The following is a 20,048-nucleotide window of genomic DNA, read 5'->3' as shown; positions in this document are numbered from 1 at the left end:
AATTTAAAAAAAAATATTTAAAATTGAAAAAAATTTTTAAAAAGTTTATTTATTTGAGACAGTTTGAGAGAGGGAGCACAAGCAGGGTGGAGGGAAGAGGGAGAGGGAGAAACAGATTCCCCATTAAGCAGGGATCCCGATGCAGGGCTCAATCCCAGGACCCCAGGATCATGACCTGAGCTGAATGCAGACACTTAACTGACTGAGCCACCCAGGGGTCCCTGAACAAACATGTAAGGAAGAAATTTTAAAAATCCATTATCCTTTTCCTTTAAGTTCATATTTTCACAGGATGGCTGATTCTACAAGCTATACTACTATCTTGACTCAAACCCAGGATAACTAACTACAGCTTCAGCTGAGCATTCAGTTTTTGGATACTTGGCTGTCTTGTCCAACATTTCAGTTTCTATCCAAGAACCAAAAAGTCATTTATTGAAGTCTGCATTTTTATGCAACCCATGTAAACAAATACTATAAATCTCCAACTCAGAGTAAGGAAGGCCCAAGGGCAATCTACAAACTTGAAGCTTGCTAAGTAAGGAAAGGGATAAAAGTACATCTCCAGATCACCAGATCACTGAAGTGAAGTTGACTAACAGGGAAATGTCAATTCCGGCTCTAATTCTTCATCAGAAAGATAAGACAAATCACTGACTCCCAAAATAGCCTAAGTAAAATTGATGATATTCTAGAAAGTAGTATAAAATATGTAAAAAACATGTACTTGGGGAAAAATTCCTGCAGTCAATTTTCTCACTTAAGAACACTAACCAAAGATGTCTCTGTTGATTTTGTTACAGCTGTTAACTTTTCCACCATACCAGGCATTAAAGTTACAAATGGGTTTGCTGTTCTAGTGGTCTGGAAAAAGTATATGCTGTTTTGCTGAACTACTGTAAATTTAAATCCATTTCCCCTATTTCTTAGCTTCTTTTGGCAGAATACTTATAACTAAAAGTGTAATAACTATATTGTCATACTTCGGGGTTTATACAGCTCTATCTATGGTGAGGAGGTAGTAAGAACTCATAAGGAAGTAATGTATTCTGGTGACATTTTATAACCTTTAGCAAGCCTGGGGACAACTGAAATCACGTGTTTAAGACGGGAAGCATTACTAATTTGGGATGACTTCTTGTGGCTTTCTTTTTATTACAGTAACATCACTAAATTTTTCAGAAACGGATTTCTGGTTTTTTCCTAAATCACTTTTCCTTCATAACATAAAACACAATTTCCTTTTTCAGAAAAGAAACATTCTTGGTAAAATTTAAGTTAACAAAAGATGGGAAACTAGGATACTAATTAATTTTTAAGTTACTACAAAAGATAATTGTGAAAAATCCTGAGATTTCCATTAACTGTCAGTCAATTCCCCAAGTACAGTTCCTTTTTAACAAGAAATCAACTGAGTAACCAAAAGAAAAACAATTAAATGACAATTAAAAAAAAACAAATAAAATGACACAGAAACAATGCAGGTACATGACTGTCTTACATATTATGTTTCCGAATTGTCATGGGGGTGACTGATAAGAATCAAAAAGAAAAAACATGGAAAGAGTATTATAGGAAGCCTGTACTGTATTTTGTAATTCAGCTTTCATTCATTTAATAACTATTGGTTGAGCAATACTTATGAGTGTTGCAGGCCTTGTGCTCTAAGGACACATCAGAGAACAGGATGCATTCCTTGTCTTCAAGAGTTTACAGTTAGCAATACACTCAGACATTTTAATACTTTTTAATAGGGGAGGGGAAGATACTTCCAGAAATTTTGACTTGTAGACCTAAAATTCTAAAAATTTCTTTTGTTTTATTTTTGTTGTTCCTGCAAATTCTTTTTGTTATAAAGCTATATGACTGCTGTATCTGTGCATAGATCAAGGCTGCCCCATTCTACATGCATAGAAAATTAAGTACTAGAAGGGCCTATAAAGATCAACTGATCTAACTTAACCTAATTTGTCTAACATATGATGGTGGAAGAGGTCACTTGGCTCCTATGTCTTTATTTTAACGAGCTTTTCTTCCAAGTAAGCTATAATGTCAGAAATATCTTCATAGCTAGTGCTTTGATAAACCTATGCTTACTGATACCTCTCTTTACCTACTGGGTGAGTGATCACATTTAAGCTCATTCTCCTTTCTTCCAAATTTAGTGGAAGCAGTCTTTTCTCTCAGGGTCTGTTTCCCTTTAATGGCTATCTTGAGACCTCACCCCTGCACTTTTCTCTTCTTCTCCGCTGGTGTGCTCTCTTCTTAACTTTACTTGACTCAGCTGCTCCAGAAGACCTGTCCTACTTGCTGGCCAAATTCCCAGGGGTCTGAAATCACTCCCTTCATTCACACACCACCTGCTAACCCACACAGCTCACTGAAATACCCCTTCCTACTGCTAGACTTAAACCCTAATCTTAAATGACAGTCTCCTCCTTGTAACTGTTAATGGCATTATTCCTTTCTACATTCTTCTTGACTTTTCATTGTCATTTTACATTTTATTTCAGTTAAAAAAAAAAAATGTGAGCTTGGGAGTCAGAAAGATCTCCATTTCAATACAGATTTCACCCTGTGCTGGCTCTCAGCCAAGTCATGGAGCCAGCTAAACTTTACTTTATATGCCTGTAAAAAGGGATAATCCTAATTCCTACTTTATTGAGTAATTTTGAGGACTAAGTAAGATTATATATGTCAACTTATTACAGTAATGCCAGGTACCTAAGGGATACTAAGTGCTGTTTTCCTTTCCTTTTCATGAAACTCTCTTCATTTAGCATCGATGATCCCAGTCTGTCCTCTCTCATCTTTCAAACTTAACCTCTGTGTTGGTTCTGCAGACCTCAGCTTCCCTCTATGACAAAGACACTCAAATCAACAGACTACTTCCACTGCCTAAAACGAGGCTCATCCCCTATCTTCACACATCTCTCTGGGACATTTCTTAGATATCCCACCTTCACTTCAAATTGAACAAGTCTAAAAGCAGGTGCATCTTTCTTCCCCCAGAGGAGTCCCTCTTCTCTATTTCTTTTAAAATTTTATCTCTCTGTGTATCAGCCAAAAGTTCATCTTTGACCCTTTTGTCTTTCATCATCTTCATTTCTTATTTAGTCACCAAATCTTAGAAGTTATCAAAATATCTTTCACTTGTCCCTTCCACAGAGAACTTCTGTCTTACTTCTTCCCTATTTCTAAATCTTCAAGTTCCCAATGCCTCCTAGACAAAGCCCAGTTTCCTCAGTCCAACATTTGTGCCCTGCCAAATATAGCCCCTTTGCTCCGGATGTGTACTTCCCACTGATTCTCCAGTACAGCATGCCCACCAATATCTTGACTTTCCTACCCCATGAGGCTCCTCATGTTTACAATTTCTAGCTTCTTCCTTCTCACGTATCCATATTCTTACTTCCAGGCGGAAGTAAGTTGTTAGGAAAAAACAATGCACTATTCCAGCTTTGCATGTATATTTTATTCCACAGATTTTTACTCCATGTTTTTCCTCAATCACACATTGCCTGGTTCTGTTATTTAATTTTTTCATGTGGTATGTGTAGGTAATGTCTTTGAAACAAGACTGTAAGCAAGGACTATTTCATCTCTGTTTTGTCTAGAAGAGTGCTGCGTATATAAAAGTAGTTCAATAAATAACTTGTTTAAATAAATAATACATATAAGGGCACTTGGGTGGCTCAGTTAAGTGTCTGCTTTCAGCTCAAGTCATGATCCTGGAGTCTAGGGATCAAGCCCTGAGTCGGGCTCCGTGCTCAGCAGAGAGTTTGCTTCTCTCTCTGCTTCTGCCCCTCCCCCTGTGTGTGTGTTCTCTCTCTTAAACAGGTAAATACAATCTTCCAAAAACTAAATAAATAAGGGGTCCCTGGGTGGCTCAGTCATTGAGCGTCTGCCTTCGGCTCAGGTCATGATCCCAGGGTCCTGGGATAGAGCCCCACATCGGGCTCCCTGCTCAGCAGGGAGCCTGCTTCTCCCTCTCCCTCTGCCCCTGCTTTTGTTCCCTCTCTTGCAGTGTCTCCCTCTGTCAAATAAATAAATAAAATCTTAAGAAAAAATGCATACATACATAAATCTCATGATAAATAACTGTCCTACACTGGGGAGGGCATATGCTATTGTGAGTGCTGTGAATTATGTAAGACTGCTGGATCACAGACCTGCACCCCTGAAACAAAAATACATTATATGTTACTAAAAAACAAACAAACAAACAAAAAACCTGTCCCAGCCCTTTACCTGACTTGGAAGCCCTGCTTCAGATGCAACTGAACACTGAAAGTCCATCACTAGTCTGTGAATTGAATTATACAGGTAAAAGGTAGCTGATGAGGTACTTATGCACTTTTATGCATGGGTTTACAACATGTGCAAAAAGAAAAATGCTGTGTAAATGTTAAATCTATAAAATCATAAATGCATATACATGTCACAGAAATTCTTTTTATTTATTTATTTGACAGAAATCACAAGCAGGCAGAGAGGCAGGCAGAGAGAGAGAGGGGGAAACAGGCTCCCCGCTGAGCAGAGAGTCTGATGCTCGGGGCTCTATCCCAGGACCCTGGGATCATGACCTGAGCAGAAGGCAGAGGCTTAACTCACTGAGCCACCCAGGTGTCCATGTCACAGAAATTCTTTTAAAGTAATTCAGTTTTGTACATGCTTTGCATCTCTATTTGGTAAATTTTAAAATAACATTTAGGCAAGACTGCTAATAATACTATGTCTAATTAGCAGAAATAAAAGTATATGTGCATTATTTAATTTCAATTACATTATCGTTTCATTACTTGCATAATATTTGCTAAGAATTTTATTAAGCACTAGGGATAGCCCAAAGATGGTCTCTGCTCTCAGGAAGCTCACTCCTAAAACGGACTATAAAATCTATTACAGTATGATACAGTAATTGGTATATTCCAGCCATGAACCAAACCAGAACATTGAGCAGTCTGGTGTGGCTGAACTCTAATACTTGCGGCAGCCAATGGAGAGGATATGCTAAGGGGGCAGGCTGAGGCTGAACACAAAGATTCTAATGCTCTTTGAAAAGAGGGTGAAATGTAAACAAACAGCATTAGAAAGATAACTGTCAACTTGGGAGGGTGAAATGCAAACAGTAAAATGTTGAGTCAGATAACTTGCCATTACTCAGGTGAGAAATTAGGATAATCTGAACTAAATCAACATCAATGGAAATTAAAAGGTTGGAAAAGCAAAACTAGAGTAGCAGCAATCAGTAGATCTATACAAAGGAAGATTTTTTCCCCCACCACATTTGCAACTGGGGAGCAGAAGTGTACAAAAAAAGCATTCTTCTTAGATACTTACTTGCTGTTGTTATTACTTTTATTTCAAATTCGGTTGGATAAAAATAGTTAGTACATATATTGAGAACACAACTTGGCAGCATTTTTTATAACTTTCATGTTTTGCTTACGGTTGAAAGTCAAGTCCCTCCAACACACTCCCGCCACCAACACATCCCAGGTCAGTTGTTCTTTAAAAGGATGTAAACTTAAAGGCAGTTAGTCTATTTTGTCAGACACAGAGGCACTACATTTTTAGAAGTGTGATTGCTTCTAGCAAGCACTTTTTCTGGTAAAATGTGGTAGAATACAGATCTGTTATGTGTCACCCTTTTCATATTGGTGCTTAAAAATAAAATTTAAAAAACAAACTAAAACAATGAAGGGGCTTAAAGTTTTTCTTGAACAAAGGTATTTTAAAAATATATTGAATAGTTGCAGAAATTATTTAAACTCCTATCACACAGAGAAGCATTTACTCTTTAAAATAAAGTTATTTTATTATTTCTTATTATGTGGCAATATATTATTGTGGGGTCTGAAATTGAAATAACTAAATGCAGAAACATCTCAATAATTTCAACAAATAGCTCCTGCTACTGAATGGGCCCCAGCAGGGAGGACAACCAAGTATGTTCCTATAAATCCTTAAATTACAGAAAACACATAATCACCATTAAGGAAAGAAATAGCAGCAGGTCAAAAGGCAAAAACCACATTCTGTTCCACTTTTAACTGGTAATAAGAAAGTACAGATTAAGGAATGAAGATGTGCGCCAACCACACATCTTCAAAAAAAAAAAAAAAAATTAGTATGTGCTAGGAAACAATCATCCTGGTGGCAAAATGTAATTCTTGTGTAGTATTACAGAGTAAGGGAGTGACTTGCACTCAAATCCCACCCTTTTAAAAAAATGATCTGGATTTGGTCAGTGAGTGGGGTGCTGATTAGGGTGTCCTGGTAGCTCTTAGGTTGAGTGGGATGGAATAAGTTACCTGTCCTCTGCCTATTTTGATTTCATTTGGAAAAGATAAAAATTAAAGGCAAGAATTATAGTCATCCCTTAAAGACATATAATTCTGTAAGAATTTTCTAAGCCCTTTATATATCTGATCTTACTTGATCCTCACAATAAACATCTCCCACTTAATAGATAAGGAAATTGAGGTCCCAAGTTTTTAAGAAATTGCCAATTAACAGAAGAGGAAAGATTACAACCCAGGTGTCCCGACTCTCAAAACAATGATATTCTCTGGAATGACACAGTTAGGGTTCTTCTAAAGTATAACCAGAGATCAGTGTTGGTAAAAAGTTGAGTATTAAACTTCTCTATAGCAGTAGGAAAAATCATCTTCATTGTATGTACGTAATTATTAAAATACTTGCTGAATGATACACCTTATATTTCCAGTGAAAGCAACAAAAAAAAAGTTTCATGATCTCGTAGTTACGCTAGATTTCTCTGGATACTCAAAATAGATTGCTAAAAAACATCAGTTCTTCTCAATTATATTTATACGTCAATAGTCACTTCTGGACACAAAAGTACTCTCAATTTTACGACACTATCTGGAAGAAGTTCAACAACACATTGTTAATACTCTACTCCTACAAAATAATTTTAAAGCTCCATGGGAATTTAGATTTGCACAAGTTATTAGGATGTGACCTTTCCCTTAGATTTCTTATTTTAGGATTGACTTAACATTGTATTTCCCCAGTGGGAGCTGTTGTACTTCCTTCGCAGATAAGAAAAATAGCAATCACAAATTATAGTGAGTAAACTTAGGAAAACATATATTTCTGTGATGCAGAAGAAACCAAAATCATAAAAGGAGCCTGCACGGCGTATTCCTTGAGTTTGAGAGGAAAGCCATGTGGCTTGCTGACAAAAGAAAACAAAAGTCATGTCATTATGGTATTTCCCTGAAATTTATACTTAATTGTTTTTTGTCCCAGCTACCAAGTCTTATGACTTTTAAAGATTATTAAAGATGTTTACGTCACTAAATTTCCTATGTCCTGTCTGAGAGTATAAAAGGTTAAAAATATCAAACTTTTAGTAATTTAAATGATTTCATATCACAGGATCTGGATTGAAGGACAAGGAGTTCATCAGTATAAAGAAAAAAATTTGAGTAACCGAGTTGCTTCACTTTATGTTTCATGGAATAATAATGGCTTCTAATTACTGAACTCTTACATGATATTGTGGTAAAATTTATATACATTATTTGTAACATATGAGTTGTTGAAAGTATCCAGATAATCAAGAATTTTTTTTTAAAGGCAAAAACACTGTGGAAGGGGAGATGATGAAGACATGTATTTTTTTTCCTAACTAGGTGCCAAAATCAATGATTTTATATGGTCTTAGTTGATGGAAATATTAAAATAAAGAAACTATGAAAAGATTAAAAATATTTTTTGAGGGTGGCTCAGTGGGTTAAAGCCTCTGCCTTTGGCTCAGGTCATGATCCCAGGGTCCTGGGATCGAGCCCCCGCATCGGGCTCCCTGCTCAGCAGGGAGCCTGCTTCCCATCTCTCTCTCTCTGCCTGCCTCTCTGCCTACGTGTGATCTCTGCCAAATAAATAAAATCTTAAAAAAAAAAGTATTTTTTGAGAATGAAAGTGCAGGATATAAATGAGAATTAAGTAACTGTCAAAAGTAATCTTTTGTATACTGTTATCAGACCTATTTGTGCAGTAGGTTTTATTAAAATTACTTGAGAACAGGGCTTCATTTGATTTATTACTCAAGAATCTCAAATAATCAAACCTACGATGCATTCTTAAGTTTAATTTAGAGTCTCTATACCACAGAAGCTTTACTTTCAGGCTTAATTTTTAAGAATTTAACTCTCAACATTTTACAGCTGTGCCTAACATTTTTAAGTAAAGATAGTACCCACTGTGGTTGACATATGCTTTTTTCACAAAATATTGTATAATTCGGACAAAGCTAGGTTCTAAAACATTGTTTTGAATGAAACAGAATTTAGAAATCATTTAATACAATCGCTTAATTGCATAGACATTGAGGGTCAAGGGATAACAATGTATCAAATTTTACATAGACATATAAAAATATGTGTGTATGCTTATCAAGAACTGGAAGACAATTTGTAGAATAGTTTGAAAAATGATATTAAGATTATAGATAATTTTTTGTTTCTTTTTTTTTTAAACCTTTCTTTTTTTTTTTTTTTTAAGATTTTTATTTATTTATTTGACAGAGAGAGATCACAAGTAGGCAGAGAGGCAGGCAGAGAGAGAGGAAGGGAAGCAGGCTCCCTGCCAAGCAGAGAGCCCGATGTGGGGCTCGATCCCAGGACCCCGGGATCATGACCTGAGCCGAAGGCAGAGGCTTAACCCACTGAGCCACCCAGGCGCCCCAATTTTTTTCTTTCAATGATCTGTATCATTATTATTACATTGCTTATTTGATATAAAAAATACAGTAAACTGTATTGCAGTTAAAACCTACAATCTCTACTTCATGTCAGTTACTATGACATTTAACCCTCAAATGAAGGTTTAGAATGAAAAGCGAAGACAAGGGGCACCTGTGTGGCTCAGTCAGTTAAGCATCTGCCTTTGGCTCAGGTCACGATTCCAGGGTCCTGGGATCAAGCCCCGCATCAAGCCCCACATCAAGCTGCGCATCGGGCTGCCTGCTCAGGGGAGAGCCTGCTTCTTCCTCTCCCCACCTGCCACTATGCCTACTTGTTCTCTCTCTCTGGCAAGTAAATGAATAAAGTCTTTAAAAAAAGGAAAGAAAAGACAATCACCCCTAATCTTTTTCCTGTTCACTGTAATACATTTTAAACATGTAATTTTGTTTCTTAAAATTTTCTCTATATCGTTATTCTAAAACGACCCTTCCCTTCAAATATTCAAACCACAAATGACTTAAAAGAATTTCATGCAAAGTGAAACAAACCCAATATCCAAAACTCCCCCAAAGCAAAAGTAATGTGTCCTCATTCCTCATTTTATTTCTAAATGGGCCACCTACCGCCTTTTAGGTTTTACAACCAAACATTATCTATGTTCCAATCCTGAAGCCCTGCATTTGTACACAGCAGTATAGCTTGGCAGAGAGTTCATTCACAGAGGGCAGGACTGAACTTTGCATGTGAGCACATACAGAAAACGATAAAGATCGCTGTGTCCTATTAGTAATTTACAGAATTGTGATTTGCTCCACCCAGTACACCTCTAATTGAATTCCTCAGCCATAAAATCACGGGGACCAAACAAGTTCAGATATCTTTTATCTAAGCCCTTTTTTTCCCCCTTACCATCAGTTAACATATTTCTTATGGGGCTTTTCTTCTTTTTATAGATTCATTTGTCTTAGTTATAAATTAACCCCACAACCAACTCTCTCTACGACCCAGCTCTACCGTGTCCTGTGTACCAGACTTCTTTTTACATGCACAATTGATGAGAGAGGGGCCATTTAAACAGCCTGTTGCTAAATGATGCCCAGGGAATCATCTCTAGATTAATAACAAAATAAAAAATTCCTCAGGATAAAAGCTCTTGAGCAGAGATTCTCCTCACAGCTGGACACCCTGGCAAAGAGGTGGAAGGCTAACTGCTGGAAACTTCCATTATTTCTTTTTTGCTTTTCAGAAAAATTGTGGTAAAATATATACAACATAAAAATTTACCATGTTAACCACCTTTAAATGTACAGTTCAGTGGCACTGACTACATTCACACATTGTTCAACTAGCACCACCATCCACCATCTCCAGAACTTTTTCATCTTTCCAAAGTAAAACCCAGTCTCCATGAAAAACTAGCTCCCCACCTGTCCCTCCTCCCAGCCCCTGCCAGCCACCATGCTGCCTGCTGTCTCTAGGAATTTCACTGCTCTAGGTACAAACTTGTTTTTTCTTGTTTCCCTTGTACTGTGTAAAACAGTGTAGTTCATGAAACTGGTTGAACACACAGAGTTGCCCGCAAAAAATAAAAAACTTCATAGAGGAATTCCTAATACTTAGCATTTCATTTTTATGCCCAAATGCTTGGATTCAGACCAAACACTCACTTTTGGATGCCAAAGTATATACCGGCCCCTTACTTTGCCTATCAAGAAGTTGGTCTTTCGATTTGAAATGGCTTCGGGTTTTTCTAAAGTTACACTGATTTTCTAAGCAAACTTAATGCTGCTGTTGATTTTCTTTAAGAATCAAAGTTCCCTTAGTAGTACTTGTACTCACTGAATTCCCAGACATTTTACCTAAAAACAGTATGATCTTCCCTCATTTTCACCATTCAACTGTAAGACTTCTACTTCTCCTAATTCTAAGTTCAGATGTTGCCTTGGGTAATGAAGATTGGTGGGCCAAGAGATTATTAATGAGATCTGAACAGTCTCACAGTTTGGGTTTGAAAATTCAAATCAGACCCTGATCATCATCAACTAAAAACTTGCTAAGAGATGGTTCCCGAGGAGGCAGAGCCTCATGGCATTTCCCACACACAGGTATTCTAGGGGACTGGAAGTAACTGTCTGAAATATTAAGTGGAGACTGAACTTGTGGAGGTAGGGACTGCAGTGTATATGGCTAGGATTAAAAAACACAACTCAAAGAGTACCCTTGATGAAAAGAATGCCCCTGCTTCTCTCTGTTTTAAGATGTGCAGACAAATAGAAACTTGCCCTATAAATCAATGAAAATCTAATGAAAATGATTATTTAGGGACTCCACTGGGACTTTTAAAGAACTTTTTATTTCAAAATAATATGAGGGTTACAGAAAAGTTGCAAAGACAGAACACTCCCATGTACCCCTCACTTGGCTTCTCTGGCTGTTGACCTATTACAACCACAGTACAATGATCAAAACTAATAAATTAACATCGGCACAATATTATAAACTACTTTCTTTGGACTTCATCAGTTTTTCCACTAATGCCCTTTCTCAGTTCTGGGATCCAATCCAGGATCCCACATTGCGTTTAGCTGCCATGTCTTCTTATTCTCCTCCAAATCTAGGGTAGTTCCTCAGTCTTTTTCTTTTTTAACAGCTTTACTGAGGTGTAATTAATATACAAAAACTGCATATATTTAACTGCACATTTATTTATTGATTCAGTAATTTATCTATATCAGTGTGGAATAATGCATATATATTTTATTTGGGGAGTTATAATCCAATACTATAGTCATTTATATTATTGTCAAATTCTTTCAGCTTTGGCCACTGGGAGAGGAAAAATGTGAGCAATAAAATAAATAACTGTAGTATCATATTTTAACTCCCCAAATTAAAAAAAATATGTGTATTAGTATTGGATATTGAAACTACTTTCTCCTTTGTGAGCAAGGATCATGGCTGCATGGCTTAGAGGGAACCAGGCAAGGTATTTTTATTTTTATCTCAATTTAATTGTAAGTATCACAGGAACCTAAAATAATATACTTGTACTTGAGACTTAATTCTAAGGATCTAAGTTGTTTTTCAACTTCTAGGTCACTCTCTTATCTTTGTTTTGTCTTACACAAATACATTATTATGTTCTCCTTCAACTGACTGGTAAATTACACAGCAGAAAGTATTATGATAGCCAAAATAAGCTCTCTAAGAAATTTTACAACAAAATACTATGAAGAATTTGCATGTTCTTTTAAAACTATGCCTTAAAATACCAATTTAGTAAATAAATTCTGCATTTACCTACCGTGAAAGGGCGACTCTTGTTTGAGAAAATGGCCTTCTTATATACTGGCTTAGAGTTGGCCTCTTTCAAATCTGAACAATTAAAAAAAAAAAATTAAAAACAAAACATTTGATATACAGATACTCAAAATTTTTAGACAACTAGGCTGCCAAAATGTAAGGAAGAAATAAATTTATTTTTTCTATTAGATTTCATTTGGAATGTTTTTCCTTTATTTTAATATTCTCTAGAAGTAACCAACAGACTACCAACTGTAAATCACACAGGGCTGCAGAATCTTCTTAAAGAGACATGTATTAGGTTTACTTTACCTACTTTCCTACTCTGTCACTGATCATGAGTTAAGGTTCTTTATCTCATCCATCTTTTACATCAAATTAATAATGACACCTACATTACTGGACAGACTTCAGAAAAACTAGATCTTAAAAAGATTAATAATCTCAAAAGACAGGTGTTTGCTAAAAGTTATACATAGCAAATATGCTATTATTAAAATACAGAACCTCATTCTAGATGGCACATGGCTATTAAGCCTACAGTAAAAGTATAGTCATGTATCACAACCATTTAGGGACAGTAGACGTAGCATATTCCATGTGGAGATTTTTAAAAGGAAGACCCAGAGAGCAAAGTATTCAAGCAAATGTGCCAAAGGTCTCAGGATTCATATCCTTGGCTCTTACGAAGGTCTCAGGGATCTGAGAATAGCTGTACATTCCATAAAGACAAAACAGCATCTAGTGCCAAAAGCCTTATCATCAGGGCCTTAATAGCCCTAACTTCCAGACCCAATGAACTACACAATCTAACCTACAAAATTCCAATTTTTTTCTTTTTTAATTCTACAGCTTTGCAAACTTGGAACTTGCAAAAACTATCCTATTACCTGATATATAACGTCAAACTAGTGGATTATGAGCATAAAATGTTTTCCCATTGGGGCGCCTGGGTGGCTCAGAGGGTTAAAGTCTCTGCCTTCAGGGTCCTGGGATCGAGCCCCGCTTCGGGCTCTCTCCTTGGTGGGGAGCCTGCTTCCTCCTCTCTCTCTCTGCCTGCCTCTCTGCCTACTTGTGATCTCTCTCTGTCAAATAAATAAAATCTTAAAAAAAAAAATGTTTTCCCATTTTGTTATTTCTAACATGAAAGAATATAAACTATAGCCAATGAATTTTTTTTTGTTGTTTCTCTAGCATTATTTAGTACTTCTCTTAACACAGACTGAACACTAATAATAAAGTAATTATCTGTTTTCAGAACGGGATATTTTTCTACAGAAAACTCTGACCCATCAGTATTTTAGACCGGTACGTTTTGTTTTCTGACTGATTACCAACCTGATCAGACCAATTTACATAAATGCTCTTTCATTTGTTAGTCAAAAATGAAAGGAATATCCACACCAAAACTATTCATTGCATATAATATGTATAACACATGAGGAACAACTTTTATCTCTAATGAATTATCACTTTGAGGTTTGGGTTTTTTTTTTTACATTTAATTAAACTAAAAAGGGCTTAAGTATATGGGAGGAAAAAGGAAAGAATATTAATAAAGAAAAATGGGAACAAAATCTCTATCTGAAAAAAATTAAAGAATGCTGACTCCAAGTTAAGAGTAAATCATACTAGCTTTCCTTGACACTGGTCCCAATTTCCCTTTGAAATACATATGCATTCATTAAAAACAAGAAAAAAGTAAAGATAAGTATTCTTAGCTCGTGGTCCTAAGAGTTAGATCGAACAGAAAACTGGGCTGGCTCCTGCAGCTTTCAGAGGGATTCTATTTCAGACGGGATTCTATAATCTTTCCCCAAACCCTTCCTATAACTAAGATAAGTAATCTCCTTTTTGTACCCGCTCAGAATTGCACTGTACCACACATAGAAGGAGCAGTTTCCAAACATTAGCTACAGTAGAGAAGAAACAAGAGCGGTTCTGGGGGTAATGTATACCAAGGATTCTTTCACATTCTCCATCCGGTCAGTAAAACACAGCTTGGTTTATATTCATTAGATTATGAATCCTTCTACTCATTCCCATTCGCCAATTGGCTTCTTTCAAATCTGAACCCCTGACATTTCAACACAACCCACATGAGACAGGGGCCGTTCATACCTACTCATCCAACTTTTTACGTTCTGCTAAAAATCGTCTCTCAGATCTAAGTAGATAATAATGCAGACCAAGGGGCAATTTACTCAAACTAATTTGTCTGAAATGGTAGAAATGGCAAAAGTTGCCTTAAGAAATAGAAAAATAATTAGCAATGAAAGCCACTGAAAACTTATCAAAGAATTACTTCCCCAAAAAGCTCTGGGCCTAGATAATTTTCTCGATTATTTTTTTCTAACTTTCAAGGAAGAGATAATTTTCTTGTTAAAATTGTTTATGAATAGAAAAAAATACAGCGACCAATTTTTTCAGAAGTAGCATGATATTGATGTTAAAACCTAACAGAAAATGAAGAGAAAAATACCAGTTCTACTTAGTAATATTGATTTAAAGTTATAAATAAAATTCTAGTGAACAAATTCAATCATATACTGAAAGAACAAACCACCACAATCAGGTTGGATTTACTTCAGGCAAAGATTTACCTCCAGAATATTTATTAAATAACGTGTCAGAGTACTAGGTCAAGTTTTAAAAGAAACCAGATGATTATCGCAAACAATGCAAAAAAAGACTCAACAAAATGCAACAGCCCTTCTTGACATTGTTCCTTTAGAACACTAAGAAACTTTAATAACAGAAATATTTATCTCACTCAAACTTACAACCAATATCATCTTATTTGCTAAATACTACAGCAGCATTTCCCAAAATGTGTTTTGTAGATACCTAGTTCCTTAAGACTTTCCAACAGAGAGGTTTCCACCATAAAGCAAATTTGCTCACATTATTCCTTTTTTGGAGATTAATAAGGTACATAAACATTGTATATACTCTGTGGGCCCAACACCTAAAACAAAAATCAACAATAACACTGGGTGTTATACGCAAACAATGAATTGTGGAACACTACATCAAAACCTAACGATGTACTGTAGGGTAACTAATAAAAAAAAATCTGCCTTAACTCAATTTGAAAATGTGTCTTCACTTCCTATTATTTCACTCCTCAACCCACTTTACTGTGGTTTTTGCCCACCTTTCCACTGACACTAAGGCAAAATTTATACACTGTTTCCTTCTTGCTAAATTCTTTAGACTTTTCTTGATTTTCACTCTATTTATCCAAAGCTATGCTGATAAATGTTTAACAAGTGGTTCTCCTTACAGGTGAAAATGCCCCGATTTGCAGTGTTTGCCATTTTCTGTGGTGTCAATATTCCCCCCGGGGATTGAGCAGAGGCTACTGATGTGAAGTCACAGAGTGCTGGGGTGGGCAGCGCTGGAGCAGGGGCTCAGGCCACATTGCGTTTCTACCATTCAGACACAATCGAAAGGAACACAACAATGTAAAACAATTAGGAAGTGATGTCTGAGGTGTGTTTATTGCCTTTGTTTTTTTTTTTAAACATAACTTGTTTAATTGCAAGTATACACCATTGTATTTTACTTTATTTTTTATTTTATTTATTTATTTATTATTTTTTTAACCATTGTATTTTAAATAATGGCTGTGGGTAATAATGGGCTCTCAGAAACCCTGAAAATTTTTTTTTTTAAAGATTTTATTTATTTATTTGACAGAGATCACAAGTAGGCAGAGAGGCTGGCAGAGAGAGAGGAGGAAGGAGGCTCCCTGCTGAGCAGAGAGCCCGATGCAGGGCTCGATCCCAGGACCCTGGGATCGTGACCTGAGCCGAAGGCAGAGGCTTAACCCACTGAGCCACCCAGGTGCCCCGAAACCCTGAAAATTTTAACAGCTCACTTTCAGAAGCCAGTCTGAGCTGGCTTCAGCACATTGGTCTTCTGCAGTGTTTGGTATTTTGTCCATCCTTTACCACTGAAATGATCTCCTTCTTTATTTGCCTGGAGACCAGTTTCTCCTAGTTCTTATCCTGTCACATGACTACGATTTCAGCGCCTCTTCTTGGTACCTCTTCTTTCTGAGCTCTTCTTTCTTATGTGTCCTGAAAGTTCTTTCCTGGTTCACTCTTACCCATAAAATCTGCTTGCTTATAGCTCACAAATCTTTATCAGCAACTACAACTATTCTCGCAAGTGTTCTAATTCTGCATTTCCAACTTTTTTTCGGACACCCCTACCTGAGGTTCTTCGGGAACCTCAAGCTCAACACCACCCAAGCTGACTACCCATCTTCCCCAACTAAAGAAGGAAAGAAACACAACTCAACACATAATTGGGCTGCTCCTCATTCCTTGCAAGATCAAAAGGAATTCTATTCTCCACTCAGGTCCCTCAAAACATGTTATAGAACAGTCAGTTCATAGTAACAAGCAACCCTTCTCATATCCCTTTTCCCTACATCCCTTCAATTTTTTTCATATACCACAATCTCCAAAATGTCTCCTTCACCCAAACCCCTCACTAAACGTTTTCTCTATTCCCAGCCCAATAAATTTATAATCTCTCCCTCTGCCTCCTCTTTTCAGCACTTTATCATGTCCTCCAGCTTTTCACATTCAGTCCCTTTCTGCTTATTCTCCAGCACTTCCTCACAAAAACTAGGAAATGACCTTGTAAGATCAACTTTTCTAAGGGTAAGGGAAGAGGGTGTTGTATTATCAAAAGAAGATTCTCTTTGGTGGATTGGGGGAAAGTGAAAGTATATGAACACACTCAAATGACTAATTTTTAATCCCATTAAACTAAATTTCTCACTATCCTCCCCCCTAAACAGCTGATGGATTCCATGAGAGGCCAGTCTCAAGAAGGGCCAATTGTATCCTTCCCTAGATTTTTACACTAGCCATACAAAATTTGCTATTGAATTTACCTCTCTATCCTGGGATGACCAAAAAAAAAAAAAAAAAAAAAAAAAAAGAAAAAAAAAAGAGCCTTGATTTTGATTAAGAGGAATCTAAGAGGGAAAGAAAAATGGAACTGAACAATCTCTTAACAGTGGTGGTTTTAAGTGATGGTGGAATTACTGAATGTAAGTTAAAGATTTGGTGACATGATTTACCTTGTCACAAGTAACAAGAATAAGTACTTCCAGTTTCTTAGCACTTACAAAACACATAAACCGATGCAGTGGACCTGAACAACTTAAGGTGTAAATCTAATCCATGGTTACACCTGAATATGGTTATACTTCTGTAGATCTAACTGTTATGTGTGGAATGGTGATAGCGGTGTTGGTAGAGTATAGACATCTCTTTCTCTGGCAAGTTAAATACTGCAAAATTAGGCTTTTGTTAAAGAGTGTAAGACAGGGTGGCTGTATTCGAACTGCCTGAGTTCAAATCCTCATTTTATCACCTGGAAGGTTATTTTTGCCTCTCTGTGCTGCAAAAGAGAGATAATAGTGTGTACTTTCTATGGTTGTTTGAAGAATAAAATGAGATAATGTAGGCGATGCTTAAAATAGAGCCTAATAAGTACTCAACAAATATTAAATATTATTATCAATAGCTAGATTACTTTTTTGGTGCTTGAGATAATTAAAGAACAGTCCTTTAGAAGGATAGTTAAATGACATTTTGGCGAAAGATTTAAGCTGTGGAGTAAAGGGTATACTGAACAGAGAGAAAGCATTCTCTAAACGTGAAATCATATAGTTACATTCATAAATCAAATATAAACTAAATTATCCTAGTGGCAATATTACTCCAAAAAGTCATGATAGCTATTTAGGATTAGAAGTAGAATGAGACAGTAGATTTGAAATAAAAAAACGACAATCATTCATTGAGCATCTGATACTTGTTAGCAGTGTTCTGGGCACCAAGCATAAAGAATGAACAAAACAGACAAAAGTTCCAGCTCTTGTGTAATGGCATATATGAAGACATAACAAATGTGGATGAACTAGAGAGTATTACGCTGAGTGAAATAAGTCAATCAGAGAAAGACAATAATCATATGATCTCTCTGATATGAGGAATCTGAGAGACAGGGCAGGGGGCTGTGGGGGGGCAGGGAGGGAAGAAATGAAACAGGATGGGATCAGGAGGGAGATGAACCATAAGAGACTCTTAATCTCATGAAACAAACTGAGTGTTGCTGGGGGGTTGGGAGGTAGGGAGAAGGAGGTTGTGTTATGGACATTGGGGAGGGTATGCGCTATGGTGAGTGCTGGGAAGTGTGTAAGCCTGAATATTAACAGACCTGTACCCCTGGGGCTAATAATACATTATATGTTAATAAAAATAACTTAAAATAAACTAGATCCTGAAGGATCATGTGATATATCTGGTATATCTACCATTTGGAAAAAAGAGATGAAACTAAGGTTGTTAGAGACAAATAGGAGTTACCTCAACAAGCTACTATGTTTTACTAGATTTACAAATCAAGGTCCATTGAACCCCTTCTCCCAGTGTGAAGATTAGTGATTCAAAAATCTTTTATAAAATCCATTGGAGTCCATGTATAAGTGATAACAAATTTCATTTCACCTCAGAAAGAGCAACATAAACATGTTCATAAACATGAACATTTTGTTCATGTTAAATTCAGAGAACATCCCTACTTCATCATTTGACTAGTAGATAAAAGTACATTTAATTTCCATATTAGAGACCCAACCAAAGAGAGAGATACTAGGAACTGGGAAACAGAAAGAAAAACAGAAAACAGCCATCGAGGGAGAGAAACAGAGACAGAAAAAAAAGAAGAAAAAAAGAGACAGAATGTAAGAAACACCAAAAATGAGGGAGGTGAGGAGAGGGGCAATGGGAAAGAGGAAGTTAGAAGAAGAGCTAGAGCAGGAACTGAGGGTACAGCCAGGAGACCTCGAAAATCCAGATTAGTCATGGGTAATAACTTTTTACATTTAAGCTCAGCTATTCATTTTAGATATAAGCATCAGAAGTCATCATCATTGGTATTTTACATACTGTACAGAAATTAAGAAACCACCAAAGTTTTTACATTGATAATTACATAAAAATTCTACCTTAAGGAGACTATCTCTGCTTTAATCTAAACTCATATTTTCCCTACTTTGGTGCCTATGCTCATATAATTTTTCTACTCGAAGTGTTTTGTCCTCCATAACTGCACATTCAATGAACAATACTCAATAAATATTTACTGAGTACCCACAACATATTAGATACTGTTCTAGACACAATTTAAATTTTTATACATATTTTAGTGAAAATGGGCTATTTTAACAAAATATTCTAATAGACTTGAAGAAAAACGATTTTTCTTCTTCTGCAGCTAAACTTTTTCTTCATCTAATACCATAACCACTAAAAAAATCCTTATGACTATAACGTCCCTTACTTAAAAGCACTCCAGAATTTTCCCCAAAATCCAGTGAGAATTATCACTCCTGTGGGAGTCAGTCCTCTGGATCCTCCAAAGTGCAATTAATCTGTGAAAATTCCAGCTGCTAAATGTTAACAATAACAGTTGGAAGACTGTAATAACTAAGTAAAAACATTGAATAATAAAAGTTATTTGAACTTTCACCCACAGCAAAATGGAATACTGAAGACATTACCAAAATGGGTAGTCAGGGCTGGTCTTGTTCAACCACAGCAATACATCACAGGAGGAAGAACAAATGATTTTAAGATCAGCAGTGTGACTGTGATTTAGATAACTCGCTTCTGTAGATACTGCATTAACTTGTAAAAAACATCACTTGGAAGAGGAACTTACCACAAATATTACAGGTGGAATTAAATGATGGCTGAGAACCCATCAGAACCATATTTTCTTTAAAAAGAACTATGGGGGGGTGCCTGGGTTGCTCAGTCGTTAAGTGTCTGCCTTCAGCTCAGGTCATGATCCCAGGGTTCTAGAATGGAGTCCTGCATTGGGCTCCCTGCTCATCCGGAAGCCTGCTTCTCCCTCTCCCACTCCCCCTACTTGTGTTCCCTCTCTCACTGTGTCTCTCTCTGTCAAATAAATAAAAATAAAATCTTAAAAAAAAAA

The sequence above is a fragment of the Enhydra lutris genome, unplaced genomic scaffold, assembly GCF_002288905.1.
Source record: "Enhydra lutris kenyoni isolate GAN:26980312 unplaced genomic scaffold, ASM228890v2 scaffoldscaffold10, whole genome shotgun sequence".
In the NCBI taxonomy this organism is placed as follows: Eukaryota; Metazoa; Chordata; class Mammalia; order Carnivora; family Mustelidae; genus Enhydra; species Enhydra lutris.
This window is presented reverse-complemented; position numbering follows the sequence as displayed.